At 38.8% G+C, this 18,017-nt stretch overlaps 1 long non-coding RNA gene across 12 annotated transcripts in view; it reads left to right on the plus strand.

Moving 5' to 3' along the window:
- The first annotated feature begins 6,565 nt into the window (after positions 1-6,565).
- The window catches only part of LOC119864488, a 128,968-nt gene continuing 117,516 nt past the window's right edge, over positions 6,566-18,017 (plus strand). For 5 of the 12 annotated variants that reach the window (XR_005374260.1, XR_005374263.1, XR_005374265.1 and 2 more), the window contains exon 1: positions 6,877-7,144. This is a non-coding gene — a long non-coding RNA (uncharacterized LOC119864488). Of the gene's footprint in view, positions 6,752-6,876; positions 7,192-16,959; positions 17,033-18,017 lie in introns of those variants that run through there. The other 7 variants (XR_005374268.1, XR_005374266.1, XR_005374267.1 and 4 more) reach the window with 4 other exon arrangements.

The following is an 18,017-nucleotide window of genomic DNA, read 5'->3' on the forward strand; positions in this document are numbered from 1 at the left end:
AAACTTTCCCTGCAATAAATGTATAAGAACAATTCTTTAGAGGTAAAAACTATTTTATTGAAGGAATATTGTTTTTCAAAGATTCATAGTAGATTATATGCATTAGAAAAGCAATTCCATGAACAGTATTTTCTAATATCATTAGTTATATTTTGACAGGTATGGGCAGGAGAGATTTTTCCTACGTGTAAGCACACACACACACACACACACACACACACATTCAATACATACACTGCTATACCCCACAAAAGTGATGGAATTTTAAAGTTAACAATTGAAATTCAAAAACGTTAACTCATTCACCTTTTATAATGTTAAAATATACATGAAATAGCCAAGAAAGTAATTTTAAATAATTATGCTTTATACATTGGAAGAAAGAGAACACATTTGTCTTATTTAGAACAGCTTAAATTCTGAGGCTTAATGAACTGAAAAATCACTCAACATGATTGCCAAATGCATGCTCTCCTTTTCCACCTACTCTACTTTCTCCCTCAGAATTAAGCAAAGTTACCACTGGCACCTATACAAAAGAAAATCTATAATGTAGGGCACTTTTCAAGGTGTGTCAATTTTAAAGGCTTAAAAACAGTGCAATTTTATGCAAAGTGAATGGTCTTATCCTTTTCACAATTTTAATGTCTGATTGAATCAACTCAAGCATTCAATCAATCATATTACAGGTAAGGGCAACTATAACATGACTAAATTGTTAGGTTAACCTTCTGTGGCTGTAACTGGCATAATGTATTATCCAAATTCTATGAAAGGACATTAACAGAAAGTATGCAGTTTGGAATCCAGAAAAAGATGGCTGAGATGATATTCTCCTGGGTCATAGGGAGAACAGGATCAGAACATTCTATGATAAGCCCTAATTGACAAAGGAAATAGAAATAATGACCTGCAGTTAACATGGTAGGCCAGGGCAGAGAAAACAGTAATGTGTTAGGGCAAGTCAGGTTATGCTCACGATAGAATGGCTTGTTATCACTATGAATTACAGACACAAAGAAAATTGTTTAATACTAATGAGGTAATACTTGATCACTCAAGTGATAACCCTGAGGAAAAAGTCACTGCTAAAGTAGTATCACTCTTTTTTCATGAGTAAGAAAAAAAAAATCTGTGCTGGTTATACACCTTTAAAAGTTTAGGCAAGTTTACAAAAGGAGAACTGCAACAGAAAGAAAAATTGGTTTAAGGAAAACTTTAGAATTTAAAGATTGACGTTTCCCTAGACTGGTATTTTTCCCAAGAAACTGTTCAGATGGACCTATCTATATATAATTATCAATATTGTTAGTTGAAAAAAAAATACATGTGAAGAAATTAATGGTAAAGAAAGGACTAAATTTTCAAGGGTCATAACTGTTTACTAGAAGTCAAACTAGAACGAGCTAAATTAGTCAAAACCTGGCACTATTTTTCATATTATACTTATTTAAAAATCCCAATGGTGGTAATTATTAATATAATTATGATATCTACTCCTATTTTGAATTCTTAAACAACAAATTTCAGCTGAGTCCTCCTCTATGTGGTTAAATAGGCTGATAATGATTGCCTATAAAATTTTAGTTCTGTAAGAGTTACCAAGGATTAGTGTGCATCTGACAGAAAAATTATGTGAATGAAAACATCCCTCCTTATGCCTCAAAATCAGACCACAGGGCAGCCCAGGTGGCTCAGCAGTTTAGCGCCGCGTTCAGCCCACGGCCTGATCCTGGAGACCCGGAATTGAGTCTCACGTCAGGCTCCCTCCAAGGAGCCTCTCTCTCTCTCTCTCTCTCTCTGTCTCTCTCTCTGTCTCTCATGAATAAACAAAATCTTAAAAAAAAAAGAAAATATTTAATAAAAAAAATCAAACCACAGAAGCAAAAATACAAATGGTGTCCCTGAGAAATGAAAACATTTCATATCATCACAGTAACCAGTTAAAATTGTTAGGTTGACACTACATATCAAGTATGTATGAAGGCAGAAAAAATACCTACTAAGGATAGGATAAGAGCCTTTTCACTGTTAGAGCAGTGGTAATTTTGGAAATCAAGGAAACATTATGCTTTTTTGGCCAATTAATCTTGGATAAACATGATACCATATCTTTCTTTTTTTAATATATATATATTTTTTTTAATTTTTATTTATTTATGATAGTCACAGAGAGAGAGAGAGAGAGAGAGAGAGGGGCAGAGACATAGGCAGAGGGAGAAGCAGGCTCCATGCACCGGGAGCCCAATGTGGGATTCGATCCCGGGTCTCCAGGATCGCGCCCTGGGCCAAAGGCAGGCGCCAAACCGCTGCGCCACCCAGGGATCCCCCATATCTTTCTTATAGTGTGTCATTTCTATGTTCTGGATAGAAAGTTCTTGTCAGCTTGAAACACATGATATTATCTACCTTTACTACTCCAGACATTATGTATGTTTTGGTTAAAATTAGTTTTTCTTTTGGGAAACATTTTTTTAGGTGATGGGAGGTAAAGGGGAATAGGAGGCAAGTTATATTATTAATCTTTATATATCAAGCTGTAAGGAATATTTGTATTCAATTTATATTCACATTTATATTCAACTAGCTTAGGTAAATCTAAGAGTAAATCCAAGTATTCCAAATACTTCACTATTGAGTCTATTTAGGGTTCTGCTTGAAAATACAGAAAAAAAGAAAAGGACCTGTGCGATTTAATCAAATACTTTTAACTCACATGAGCCCTGGTGCCTATTACATAACCTGTATAGCTGGTAATCCTAATATTTAACTTGAATATATCATGAGTTTAGCCCATACGAAAATATTAGTGTATAAGATTTTTATTAATGGTATTTCAGTCACCTTCCCACATACTTACAATAGTCCTGTTCAGCAAAGGGACAATTCAATTGACAATAATCTATATTAGCAAAACATAGGATGACTTAAAAAAAGTGATGCCCTAGGAAGAAGGATTTCAAAAAAAGTAAAAAAAAAAAAAAAAAATACTTAGCTGTGGATATTAATAGAGTAATTCCATGTAGTGATAGAATATCTCCAACCTTGCCATTCCACTGTTTATAAAGAAGTAGGATACTAACACCCTTCCACAAGAGTTCCAGGAATTCAACAAGTCCTCTTTGGTTTCTGAGAAGCTCCGATGAATAAAATACTAATCTATGTGTGGTTTGAAATGGACTTGGTCTGGGTTGAAATTCTGAAGTGATACTGGCACCTGGAAATGTAAAATTATTTACTTTTCAAGGAATTTAAAGTAAAAGTCCAGGCCATGGGAGCCATACCAGGATACTGAGACATAGCAGGTCTGATACACTTACCCATGCAATTTCATCAAAATATTCAAATTAAAAAAAAATTCAAATTTAGAGAAGAAAAACTAGTATTTTCATAGCTAAGTTTTTTATTTGTTGGGAAACCTGGTCAAAGTAAAATTTCAGTGTACTCTATGATAGGTATGCAAATTATACTTTACTCAAATACTGAGGTAGAACATTTTGGCCCATGCCAATGGGTGATTGATTCATAAATAATCATTCTCAGCATCATCTGATCCAAGTTTCTTTCTTATAAGGAAGATTTTGTTTTGCCCCTTTTACCAGGCAGAAATGAAATTCATGGGTAATCGTATACTTGGATATATAATTTTTTTAAAAATCAGTATGTTTCACCTACAATAAAAAAGTAATTTATAATAAAATCATGTATATTTCAAAAATGTAAACCTTTAGGTATATTTGCATAGGATTAGAAGTAATTATGTGTTGACACAGCTATATAATGATGAATACAATGGCTATACCTGTCAACCAACAAGATTCTTTGCTGACCACTCATATAAGCAGTCTTGCCATAACTGCCGAAGTTTTTTTAAAATGATGATAAATACTTCAACAATTTCTGAACAAAACAAGTATCTTCCCTTGATTGCATCATAGTTTTCTTCCTAGAAAATTCTGTGTATCTCAGAATTGTGGGGAGAAAAATGAATGTGTTCTAGATTAGAGATCATAAACACATTTTTTTCATCTACTGTCCAGTTCCCTAACAAAGAGGTGTGTACAAAATAGATGAGTTTTCATTGTGAGAGACTATAACTATAGTTATTGTATAACCTCAGTTGTCTCTGAGGTTGTGCCCCAGGTATTTGGAGGAGGAAGAGATCTCTCAGGGCTCTGGGTACCTTTTGAAGTTACCAGAGGGTTTTTGTACCCACCCCCTACCCCCTTCAATTGCTCTAGGACCTAAACACAATGCTTGATTTGATCATACTGAGTGTTCTAGGGCTAGGGGAGAAGGGATCATCATCTGGAAGCTGGTCTCTACACTTTGGACTGTCCCCAAAAGAGCTGGAGGATGCTGTTCTTAGACTGAAGTCTCCTGATTGAAGGGCAAGGCCTAGTCAAGGACTCTGGGTTCTTCAAATTTATTTCAAGTGCTGCAACCAACCAATCGCTAGAGTTTATGTAAGGTCACTTGGCCTTTAAGCATCTCAGTTTCCTTATCTGTAATGAGAGGGGAGTAGTTAATGATCTTTAATGCCCTTTCTAGCTCTAAAATTACAGACTTTCAGGAATCTGTGGGGAGTCTACCCTGCTATTATCACTTTAAAAGTAGCAGGAATGCCTGGGACCAGCAGGGGCTCCCAGCAGTCAGAGGTAATAGTAAATGATTAGTCCTTTCCTTTATTTATGATGCTGAAACTACTCAGTCACTCAGTTGCACTTGGGGCTACAGAACGGAAAGGAGTCAGAACACTCCAAGTGAAACATCTCAAGAGAGGCAGTAGAAAGAAATACGGCTCTCCCATCCTCCCAAATGGGTAGTGTTTAAGATCACTGCATTTGTTCCTTTTCTAAGTATCTCTCTATATGTTTTAATAAGGTAGAATTAGTTGAGGGACCCATCCCAAGATTACTCAACCGTAAACTAAACAACCAACTAACCAATTTACCAAAATCAAATAAACTATCTGTGGAAGAAAATTATATGCTTTTAAAGTAACAAAGGTAAAGATCATAAAATCATTGACTATTAGATTTTGATAATCATCGTATAGTCAACTGGATATCAAAAAATGTGTTAACACTAAGAATTATCTTTGCTTTTTAATTAAAAGTTCCTGTTAGTGAAAGACTGTTTGGTTTACTGAAAAGGCTGTTAATTTTGAAATTTATTTTCTTACTTTTACATTATTATTCAAAGGCAGGTTCAACTGCTAAGCAAAGCTGGTTATGAATCCATACTTTGTACTCCTTACCACCTGGAGCACATTATGTGCTAAAGCCCTAAATATACTGTTTTAAAGGTTGGTTTACTAGTCTGCTTATCCATACAACTGCATAAGCTACTTTATCAAAGGAGTTGTGTTCTACTTATCTCCACATCCTTAGGATCTAGAGAATTTGGGCAGCCCAGGTGGCTCAGCAGTTTAGCGCCTGCTTTACACCCAGGATGTGATCCTGGAGACCCGGGATCAAGTCCCACGTCGGGCTCCCTGCATGGAGCCTGCTTCTCCCTCTGCCTGTGTCTCTGTCTCTATCTCTCTCTCTGTGTGTCTCTCATGAATAAATAAATAAAACCTTTAAAAAAAAAAGGGTCTAGCAAATTTGGCCATATATGTGCTCAATAAAATGTAAGCTAAAAATGAACTGTAGTACACAAAATTACTATGACTCCAACTTAAAACAAATGTAATTACCGTTTTGGTAAATTTGTACATCTCTATTTTTGAATTTACTTTTATTTTTTCACGAGCCAGATTGGCCTTTAGTGTTCCTAAGTTGAACGGGTCCAAGTGGGGTTTGACAGTAATTGCCTTTCAAGTTTCCATATCAAGGGCACAGTGGCAGGGACAATCCTCCAGGAGAAACTGTGCAGGTGGGTGTGAGCAACTTTATCCAACAGCCCCAGAGGGCCTGATGCCTGGGGGGAAGCTGGAGCTTAGGGTCCAGGCGCCACAAGCCACCCTGGCTCAGATTTAAGGCGGCCTAGGATGGATCCCCCTGGGGTCTGGGAGTTGTGGGGACGGACAGGGCCCCCCGGCGGGGGTCCTGGGGGACTCACAGTGATGCCAAGGTCCGCCCCGCTCCAAAAACACATACATGCCTTGATCCCCTAGAGCCAAATCACATAGAACGGATGAGGAACAGAAGCAGAAAAACGTCCCTGTAGCTCAGAAGGCTGCCCTAGAGCCGCGTAGTTCTGAGAGGGATCAAACGTGCACGGGTTGCTACGTTCCCGAGGGTCTCCTGACCTTGTGTCTTTAACCCTCCCCGACAGAGAACACTGAACAGAATAAGCAACAGAGAAGTCTTGCAAAAGCAGTTTTAGGAGCAGGAATTCGAAGGAGACATTGATGATCTATTACTCCACGCACATGCCCTCCCCGCCCCCCATGCCAAGCGTGTCGCCACGAGCTTCACGGGGAAAGGTGCAGCCCTTTCTGCCCGTGGGTCCTGTCCTCGTGCTACCGAAACAAACCTACTCAGTTGTGTGTACCCTATGACGTTTCAAAGAATTTTTTGGATGGTTGGGCTCCATGACCCGGAAGCAGAAACTCCAGAGCTTCCCGGGTTGGGTCGGGGAGTCTCCTGCGGATTCCCACGGAGGCCTGGAGTCTGTCCCCAGGGGTCTAACCCAAACTCCGCCATCCCCGCAAAGGCCCCCCTAGTCCAGGAAGACGGTCTGAGGGGCCGCAGTGACCCCAACACATGAACCGGAAGTACTACCGCGGGCCTGAGAGCAGGAGGTACACAAAGTCACAGGCTTCCCGGAAGTCAAGTGGAAGCCAGGGCTCCCTGGGCTCCCCGGGCTTGGGACTGGGGGCGGGCGGGGGGTCCTACCTATATAAGCTCTGCCTACGGGTGGGGACTGGGAAGAACACAGGAAGTGAAATAGCTCTATCCTATTCCAACGGTGGCGGGTAGCTCATTTCCGGGAAGCCGGATCTTCCAGGATCACGCAGCCAGACCTCGCGGGATCACCGACCCAGATGTCGCGGGACTTGGAGACGTCATTCCCGAGCGGGAGCGGGGCCTTGCGGGGCCGGCGGCCGGGGGAGTCGTGCGTGCCGGACAGGCCCCTGGCCCGGAAAGGATACGTGGTGCGCGAGGGTCTGAAGCTAAAATGTCGTCACCAGGGGGTCAGTGCGGAGCGAAGCTGCGGCAGGAAGGTGGCGTGGCAAGCACGGTCAGCCTCGGCCTGCAGTGCGAGGGAGTGGGCGCCGCGGGCAGGCTCCCGCCGCCGGCCTGACCTTCCCGACGTGGGGCCCGGGGCACCGGCAGGGCCGCAGGAGGGGATTGTGGGAGGCTCCTGGGGATGCCAGGGCCCGCCCCGCCCGGCCGTCGGGTCCACGAAGCCGCGTCTCGGGCGGCCTCGGTGTTGTCATCCCGGGTCCAGCGGGAAGTTCTCTGAGGACAGACCTGGGGGACATAACGCCCACGGGTGCCCTCACTCTCCCGGCAGGGGCCACGAAGGGTCTCACTCGGACCTCCTCCACCCCCAGCTGCGGGAAGAGGGGCTGAGGGGTGCAGGTGAGCCCGGAGGTCCCGGCGACCCTGGAAGAGGGGCTGAGGGGTGCAGGTGAGCCACACTCAGGCCAGCCCGGAGGTCCCGGCGACACAGGAGGAGGGGCTGAGGGGTGCAGGTGAGCCACACTCACGTCAGCCCGGAGGTCCTGGCGACGCGGGAAGAGGGGCTGAGGGGTGCAGGTGAGCCACACTCACGTCAGCCCGGAGGTCCTGGCGACGCGGGAAGAGGGGCTGAGGGGCTGCAGGTGAGCCCGGAGGTCCCGGCGATGCGGGAGGAGGGGCTGAGGGGTGCAGGTGAGCCACGCTCACGTCAGCCCGGAGGTCCTGGCGACGGGAGAGCTGAAGGCTAGTGACGAGCAAGGGGCACGTGAGCCAGCCCCGCCGTCCCCGAACTGTCATGGGCTTTGGGCTGGTTAGGAAGACTCGGGTCAGTAGTCAGTAGAGAGACCAGTGCGGAAAACTAGAGGCTGCCGGTGTTTCGTACGTATTTTTTTTTTTTTTTTTAGATTTTATTTATTTATTCATGAGGCAGAGAGAGAGAGAGACCGAGGGAGAGGGAGAAGGGAGAAGCAGGCTCCATGCAGGGAGCCTGACGTGGGACTGGATCCCGGTACCCCGGGGTCATGACCTGGGCCACAGGCCTCGCTAAACCTCTGGGCCACCCGGGCTGCCCATCCTTGTTTTTATACTTGTGTCATTGCATTAAACTTAATAGCCCTTAAATTATGTTGTACTGATCACCCAGGAGCTTGAAAGAAATGCAGATTTCTGGTTCCCGCGAAGACATCAGGATTTTAGCTAAAGCTGTGGAGGCCGGGAACATTAACGCCATTCCACCCTAAGTTCAGCGTCAGCGCAAGTACAGCCATCTCAGGCCCCTGTGAATAAGAGCTGAACTTTACCTTCAGTTACAGGAAAAAACAGCTTAACGCCCTAGAAAGCCCCATATTACAATGAGAACAGAGCTTAACGCCCTAGAAAGCCCCATCAGAATGTAAACAGAACTTGAGAAATTTCTCCACCCCTTCTGAAGGTCCCCTAGACCAGCCCATAAAAACTCAGCCAGAGGGCAGCCTGGGTGTGGCTCAGCGGCTTAGCGCCACCTTCAGCCCAGGGCGTGATCCTGGAGACCCGGGATCAAGTCCCACCTCGGGCTCCCTGCATGGAGCCTGTTTCTCCCTCTGCCTATGTCTCTGCCTCTCTCTGTGTCTCTCATTAATCAATAAATAAAAATCTTAAAAAAGAAAAACCCAGCTGGAACCCCCCTCGGGGTCCAGGTCCTTGCTCGCTGTGTCGGGGATACTTGGGCCCAAGCTGGAGCTTGTTAATAAACCCTCATATGTTTGCATCGGTGTCGGCTCCTTGGTGGTTTCTCAGATACGCAATCTTGGGCACAACAAAGCCAGGAGATGGTTCCAATAGTTGAATTTTTAAAAGGCACTTTGTGTTATCTCTTGACCACTCTTAAGAAAAAACACTCTAGACTTTGAATATGTTGAAATCAGTAATAGTCTCTCATTGCTCCTGAAGGGTACACACTCTGCCACCCGAAACTGTGCCTCTTTCCCATAAGGATTATGTTTGAATGACAAAGATGATCCTGTTTTTTGGGGTCTACCTGGAAATTACAGCAGTAATTTCAGAAATTTAGGCCTTAAAAACATTAGTTCCTGAGTATGTATATTTTATGACAAGTTGAGAGAAAGATGTTTGAGACTCAGACGTAAATGAAACACTCCATCCAAAAAGGCTATTGGCTGTATTACAGAAAACTATTTCTTATTTTTCCTTACAATTCATTATCTTATTTGTAATTAGTTTGCATATATGAGTCAGAATGTGGGAAACAAATATGATTATTATTGGTAACACATAAAGCCTTCTTAAGTAGTGCACTTAGTGCATGTTTCTTTCATATTACTTGCTCTCCATTTATGTGTTTACAGTTAGATGCATTTAGGGTTACCATAAACAGATATCTCACTGACAGTTGCAGCCTTGAAATTCTAAGACATTTCCAGTAATTTATCTTGAAGAAGTATCTTATTTCTCTTTTTGTTGAATATCTTCATGTTATACTATTACGTCCAGGAACTTCCTTGTTTTTTTTTTTTTTTTTTTAATTGTTTCAACTAGAGAAAAGATACTTAGACATTTGGAAAAAGTTCTACAGGTACATTGCTGAATTATGGCAAGTATTACTATTCACCCAAGTAATGCAAATTATACTAACCGCAGGGACAGATTCTCATTTTTGAAATTTTATAAATAGCTGACTTCCTTTTCACTTACTAATGAATGGTCCCCTCAAGGGCCTGAAAACAGTTAACATCTTTAAAAAGTTGTTAGTATAGAACTCAGGAAATAATGAGCAAATGGTTGAGAGTTAACATTTGTTGGAATAGGAGAAAGTTATAACAATACAATCGTTAAAAAAGAAAAAAAATCCCCCTAGCAGAACCATTCTTCCAGGACATCTCAGAGAAATTAGGATCAATGGACTTTAAAATATTTTTTCTTGCATTCTGATATTTAACTCTAAAGCTATCTTGAACATTTAAATAGTAATTTTCTCCTAGAATAGAAGCATCAAGAAACTAAGATCTAATTCAAGGAACAAGACAGTTAATCAAAACCCAAAATAAGGTTGTTGTACTGACAAGCTACAAAAATCATTAAAATTCAATGTGATCCAGTATGAACCACTATTTCCATTTCATTTTTATATTCTTGGACACACAAGAGGGAGATTAAATCAGTTTTGTACCATGTATTTAGTTCAATGGCTCAGCGGTTTAGCACCTGCCGTTTCACATCCAGGGTGTGACTCTGGAGACCCTGGGATTGAGTCCCACATGGGGCTCCCTGCATGGGTTCTGCTTCTCCCTCTGCCTTGTGTCTCTGCCTCTCCCTCTCTCTCTCTCTCTCTCTCTCTCTCTCTCTCTGTGTGTGTGTCTCATGAATAGATAAAATCTTTAAAAAAGAAAGTCCTAAAAAAAATATGAATTATCTTTTGCTCTGTCAATATAATGAAAATTGTGGATTATGGTTGTTTATAACTTGCTATTTATATTGTTTATAACACTATCATAAGGTAATTTAATAATTAAATTATGGCTATATTCCACTTAATTTTGTGAGAATAGTTTGCAACATTATTAGGCTTTTTCCTTCCTCCTGTCTTCTAAATGTGTTGAGGTACTGCTGAGCTTTTACTGTTTGCTATACTGGCATGAACACTTTTATACAAAATTTACTCTGCTTACACAATTTTACAGAGGGATTATAATTGGATTTAAGCACTGTATTTACCCATAATTGTAGGGACTCGTTTACTGTGATGGACAGTTCTGTAGGGGTTAACTTTGTATATTACGGTTCTTTTTTTGGTCTTGCTGTTTCGTGAATTGTGAGCATAGAAACATGTACAAATTGAAGGGTAAAGACTAGTGGGGTATTTTAATGAGTGTCTGGACTGAGTATAACAAACTTAGGAAATAGGCATTTGAGCAAGGTTATTTTACAGGATGTATTGGTAGATAATTTTGTTTTATTTAAGGATAATCTTAGGACACTATAAATGACATGTAGTAAATGATACGTTTGTTCCTTCAATTCCTGATATCTCCTAATCTCTTCCTTATTAGCAGCAAATATGACCATTTGGTGCACTACTTTAAAATTTTATCATTCATTGGTTGATTGGTTGATTATTTTGTTAATTTTTGATTGTGATTATTGGTTATTGTCTGGTTGATTACAACTAGAATATAAGCTCTATGAGGACTGAGAATGTTTATTTTGTTGATTACTATATTTCTAACACCTAGTAAAGAGATTGCCTCATAGAGGTGTTCAATATGTATTTGCCAAATTAACACTCTTAATATAAATAAATATGTGGGAAAGTACATATTTGAAATCTGTTTTCAAAATTAAGACATATTTACTATAGATTTATGAAACTTCAGTACAGGGTTGGCAAACTTCTTCTGTAAAGGATAATAAATATTTTAGTTTTTTTAAGGCATACAGTCTCTTTCACAACTCATTTAACTGTATCATTATATTGCAAAAGCAGCTATAGATGACGTATACATAAATCCCTGTGGTTGTGTTCTAATGAAACTTTATTTACAAAAAGAAGCAGCAGACCCTGTTTGGCCTACCGGTTATAGTTTATTGACCCTTGCTGTAATCAGTCAATTAGCAAGCCATTCAACATTTTATTTTCCTTTTAGACACCAAGAAGAGAAATGTATATAATATTACAGTCTTCTTTGAATGCTTCCAAACACAGGTTTGAAGCTTTTGACTTCTTGTGATAATGGAAGCTACGTTTTAATATGCACAGGAAGCAAAAGCAATCAAACATAATCAAGCTATTGATATAGCATACTATGTGACAAAATTTTCCCTAAACAAAGTTCAAAGTCACTCAAAGACTGCAGTTATTTAGAAACTTTTATTTTTTGGTATGGCATGTATAGAAGATTTCATATGATAAGCATTACATAGAAAAATGGTATTTGTGCTATTTTGAAATTTAGGACAGGCAAAATAAAGATGTTAGCATGACTCTTAAAATATTTTAGGTTTTTGTGAGATTATATTATCTCTTCTCTCCAAAATAATCCCCTCCTCCAAAAACCAAGAAACAAAACAAAACTTTTATTAAAAATGCCTTTAAAACTCCTTTTTCCTCCAAGTTTTTATTTAAATTCCAGTTAGTCAACATACAGTTTAATATTAGTTTCAGGTGTAGAGTTTAGTGATTCAACACTTACATACAACTTGTTTGTCACAAGTGCCCTCATTAATCCCCATCATTTAGCCCATTCCCCTGGCCACTTACCCTCTGGTAACCGTCAGTTTGTTCTCATAGGTAAGAGTCTGTTTCTTGGTTTTCCTCCCCCAACCTAGTTCACTGGTGAACTTAATTCTTAAATTCCACATATGAGTGAAATCATATGGTATTTGTCTTTTTCTGACTGGCTTATTTCATGTAGCATAATACTCTCTACCTCTATCCATGTCATTGCAAATGACAAGATTTTATTTTTTATGGCTAATATTCCATTGTGTATATATATCACCTCTTTATCCATTCATCAATTGATGGACATTTGGGATTCTTTCATAATTTAGCTATTTTGATAATCCTGCTATAAACTTTGGGGTGCGTGTATCCCTCCAAATCTGTATTTTTGTACAGTGTAATTGCTGGACTGTAGGGTAGTTCTATTTTTAACTTTTTGAGGAACTGTTTTGCAGAGTGGCTGCACCAGTTTACATTACCACCAAAGAGGGTTCCTCTTTCTCCACAGCCTGGCCAACACCTGTTGTTTCTTGTGTTGTTGATTTTAGTCATTCTGACTGGTGTGAGGTGGTGTCTCATTACACTTTCAATTTGGTTTAACCTAATGATGAGTGATGTTGAGCATCTTTTCATGAATCTGTTAGCCATCAATTTCTTCTGTCCATTTTTTAACTGAGTTATTTGATTTTGGGTGTTGAGTTTGAAAAGTTCTTTATAGATTTTGGATACTAATGCTTTATCAGATACATCATTTGCAAATATCTTCTCCCATTCTGTAGGTTCCTTTTAGTTTTGTTGATTGTTTCTTCACTGTGCAGAAGCTTTCAATTTCGATGAAATCCCAATAGTTTCTTTCTGCTTTTGTTTCCCTTGCCTCAAGAGACATATCTAGTAAAAAATTGTTATAGCCGAAGTGAAAGAGGTCACTGCCTGTGTTCTCCTCTAGGATTTGAATGGTTTTCTCTCACACATTTAGGTCTTTAATCTATGCATGCTGTATGGAAGTGGTCCAGTTGCATTCTTTTGAATGCATCTGTCCAGTTTTCCCAACACCATTTATTGAAGAGACTGTCTTTTTTCCATTGGATATTCTTTCCTGCTTTGTTGAAGATAAACCTTTACATTGAAACTGTTAGTCTTTTTCTATGTTCATTTCTCCAAATTTCTTGAAAGCATAAACTACATCCAGAGTCTCTTCTTCTTTGACTTTCAGTCACCCTTAAACAGGTTATAATCTGAGCTCTGGAAATCACTCATTCTTGTTACAGTATCCATCTCGAAGCCAAATCCAACAATTTCTATCTTCCTTTGCCTTGCTGACCACCTTGCAACCTCTTCTCACAACTCATTCTTTTGATGTCATTCCCTTTGTTTTATAGTAATATGAAACATTGTGCCTTGTTATTCTTCATGAAGCAATGTGAATTGTATTAAAATTACTTATCTAGTAAGTAGAGTCACCTGAGAGCAAATGAAACTCCATCATTTACCTCAGATTTCTACTCATTATCAATTCTTGTCTCTCTGCTTTCAGATATGGCTTGCTGAGGATTGCAGCTTCTCAGTGATAGATCTGAGGTTCGCATCTAAAACTTCAGATTCTGACTGCAGTCTTCTACTATGCCAAGCTTCCTCTACGTGGAAGTAACTTTTGTCACTCCACTCAACTATGTTGTAATCCAACAAGCATTTTTAAAATATTTATTTATTTATTTATTTATTTATTTATTTATTTATTTATTTACTTACTTACTTACTTACTTACTTATTTAAAGAGAAGAAGAGAAAGCCTACTGGTGTGCATGTGCATGCGTGCTGGGAGGAAAGGCAGAAGGAAAGGATCTTAAGCAAACCCCTGGCTGAGGGCAGAACCCCATGTGGGGCTCCTTCTCATGACCGTGAAATCATGATCTGAGCTGAAAAGCCAAGAGTTGGCCACTCAAATGACTGAGCCACCCAGCCAGCCCCTAACAAGCATTTTGAATACTTTTTATATATTAGGTGCTAAGTGAATATTAAACTCCATACATCACCCTTTTTTGTGGTACTTTCTATAGTAGAAAGCAATCTGAAAACAATCACAGTGATGTAATATGAGATTTATACCTAAACATTGAGGACATGTTGATGGTAGAAGAATATATACCCGTGGTGCACATAATTAGGGAAGTTGGAGAAGATGGTTTTAGAGTTAAATCTTTAAGCAATTAATGAAAAGAGATGAACAAATGCTTTCTAAGGAGTATTTATCATTTTGGGTAAAGCCTGGAGTACATAGGACACACAATGAGGAAATGAGTCTCATTGGATGATAATGACAGATATATTAAAAGGGTTTTGATACTAGGTATGGGTAGAGAGGGTGGTACTAATGGCTACAGTAAAAGTTCATGAGAAGTCTAAAATGAGGCTGTTTCTTTGCCATCAGGACATTCTTTGGTATTTCAATCTACTTTCAAGTTTTTGATAAACACTGATTTTAACATCTGTCCTTTTGTGTGTGGTAAAACTTCTTTGTTCATGGTTATTTGTCTTCCCTTCTCTGCTCTACTAAGTAATTACTGAGGCAGGAATTCTCATTCTCTTTGTTTCCCTTAGAGAATATATATAGATAGCACAGTCCTTCATGGTAGGAGTTATACAAATGTTTCTTGAATGAAGGAATCTCTTATTTAATTCAGCCAGTACAAACAGCTTAACCCCTTGCCCACTATTTATGTATAACTCACTAATATCCAACCAAGTTCATCGTGTTCCTCTCTTTCTTTGAACTTCCACAATCTAGAAGTAGATTCCATGGAAAATCTGCCATTTACCATTAAGACTATCAGGAGCTGCATCCTTTATGTATGAAACACCATGGAGGAGCATACTCCATAAGTGTAATACTCTATCACACAGTACACACAAAGACTTGGTTTTCTGGTTTAAAAAAGTCTGGAAAATATGACAAGCTACACTAGAATGAAGTGAATGGCATTGCTATATTGCACCACCGATTGAAAGCCATTATTCATCAATTTTGTTCAATCTGCCAAACTTCTGTGAAACTCCTTAACAGAAGCATCACTGTTATATGGGAAGAAGAGTAAGGCTATTATCTTAACAAAGCCTTTGTAGTTGCCATCAATGTACAAACCTTGAATTTTTTTCTTCATTAACTTAGGGGCATGAAATGTAGGCTTTCTTTGCCTTCAAAGAGTCTGACGTTTTTTGAGATTTAATACACACCCCATAATAATTAGAACATGATCATGACTCTTGAGTAATGCTTTTGAAGGGTTGCTGTTAAATGAGCTTTTTATTTCTGGTATACACAGCACAACACGAAATGATCTTGATCCTGGTGGTAATTATCTAGTGAACTTAGTCATTGTTAAAGTTAGGCTGGAAATTTATATTGAAATAACCCCTGTTATCTTGGTGACTGGTTATCTAAGAATATAAATGCTTATTTTTACCAAATTAATTATAAAAATACTTTTCATCAAAGTAAACTTTTAAAGGCATGCTAGAAATCAAAATAGTGCTTCTGGGAGGGACATTGACAAGGGGCATGAGAGAACCTTCTACAGTGGTAGTATAATTCTATAATTAGATGTGGGTTGTGGTTATACAACCCACATCTGGGTGGATATTGTGCTGGGCACTTAAAATTAGAGCTCTTTATACATCTCATTCTTTGTATCCTACAATTAAAAAAAATTAGAATTAAAATATCATGAAATCAACTATTTTAAACTCTACTACTTAAGGTACTATTTGGTGTTATAAAAATGAAAGAGTCCCTGATATTTAAGATCTCATAATCTAGAATATAAATATTAAAAGATTTGGATGCCCAATAAGATTTTAAGTATATCAGAAATATGTTGTGGCATACATTTATAATATTTGAAAGAAAGTTTTATGTAAAAGTCTTATGTTGATTAGATATGGATTATCAGTTTGTCATTACATTCTTGGTTAGATTCATATATGTGAGATAACTTCTACCTGCATGTACAAAAATTAAGGTTATCTATGGGGCATAGGTAAATGCTTTAGCAATGTAGTGTTTATGCTTTTAGCGCTATCCTTGTTAGAATCGTTAGTAGCAAACTTTTATTTAGACCTTTATAAGAGAGATGCTAATTAAGCACAGATTCTATTTTTCTATCTTTCTATCTTAAAACAGTATCATTTACCTTCTATACATGGTTGTTTTCCATTAGGTGCAGCATACATAGTTAAAATACAAAAACAAAACAAAAAACTTTATCAAAGACCACATGAGAGTTACTTCACATTATTCATGTACAAACATCCCTTCTTCCTTGGTTGAAATTTACCTCCATCACTGTGAAGAATTATGTATTTCTTCTGTCGTGTTTTGCTTTTTTCCTCATAAAGATTTTGTTTAACCTTGACTGTGTAATACTTAGGCTTTTCTGACCTTCCTTACTCATGCATATATTGCTCTTACCTATCAATTGTGAGCTCTATGAAAGACATAATCACATCTTTATACTCTCAAAAGGATGTAGTACAATACCTTAAATTCAATAACCAATTGAAAACTATTTGTCTCAAAGTCAGGTTCTATGAGTTAATACTTATTTTAACACTTTTAAAGTAGGATTTTCTCAATAATTCTTCTAGGTATATGGAAAGAGAAATCACAGTTGTCATAACTGAGCTGGTAAGTTCCACTACTAACCCTTGGTTTACAGCTCCTTTGATGCCAGGGACAGACAAGAAAGATGAGATTATTTGTTTACTTTTCCCTTTCTGCCAAACCCTCAAAGTGTTTTTTGAAAGAATGCCTTTCCCCCACAGGTGCCTTCTCCCCCTACACCGTTGTCTTAGCAAATGTCTTTGCTTCCTACTTCATAGAATTAAAAAAAAGAAAACACTAAACCTGAATGCTTTAATTTTTCTTCTATGATAAATATATTTCCATCCAAATCCAGACTTAATATTTCCCACTCATTTCTGTGGAAAAAAAGTCCCTCCTTTGTTTGAAGCTATTCCTTCTACCTCTATCTTCTCTGAGACATTCTTCCTACAGTTACCTGTTCTTTCCAGTATTTCAGTGCCCCTTCTCTTCCTTGCATAAATGTGGTCATGCTCTCTCCTCAAATATAAAATTGCTCCCAGGTTAGACCATTCATGCTTCTACAAAGCATAATCTAAACTAGGGATTGACAGACTTTCTCTTAAAGTGTAGGCAGTGAATATTTTAGCTTTTGCAGGGCAGAGTTGCTGCATCTACTCAACTCAGTAGTTGTTGAATGGTTATTTTTCCTTTTCTATTCTCCGCTGCCACCTAATTTTAACGATTTATTTTCTCTACCTGATTATTACAGTAATCTCCCTGAATCCTTTATCTCTTTGAATAGATTTTTCATTGTCCAATATCTCCCTCTTTAGTTTTCACTTCTTAACATTACCAGTGATATCTTTGCAAATTGTTAACATTACGTAAATCCATACTTAGAATTATTTAATGGATGGATTGTCCTTGAGAATGAAATACTAAGTCCTCAATCCAGTTGGGAGCGGGGCATAGAGAAAGATCAGAACTTCCTGATCTTATCCCTTTTACCTCTTTAATCTATTTTCTAAACTGTAGATAGAATAAAGTTTCTAAAAATAAAAAGTACATTGGCCTATACCAGTTCCAG

The sequence above is a fragment of the Canis lupus genome, chromosome 19, assembly GCF_011100685.1.
Source record: "Canis lupus familiaris isolate Mischka breed German Shepherd chromosome 19, alternate assembly UU_Cfam_GSD_1.0, whole genome shotgun sequence".
Taxonomy (NCBI): domain Eukaryota; kingdom Metazoa; phylum Chordata; class Mammalia; order Carnivora; family Canidae; genus Canis; species Canis lupus.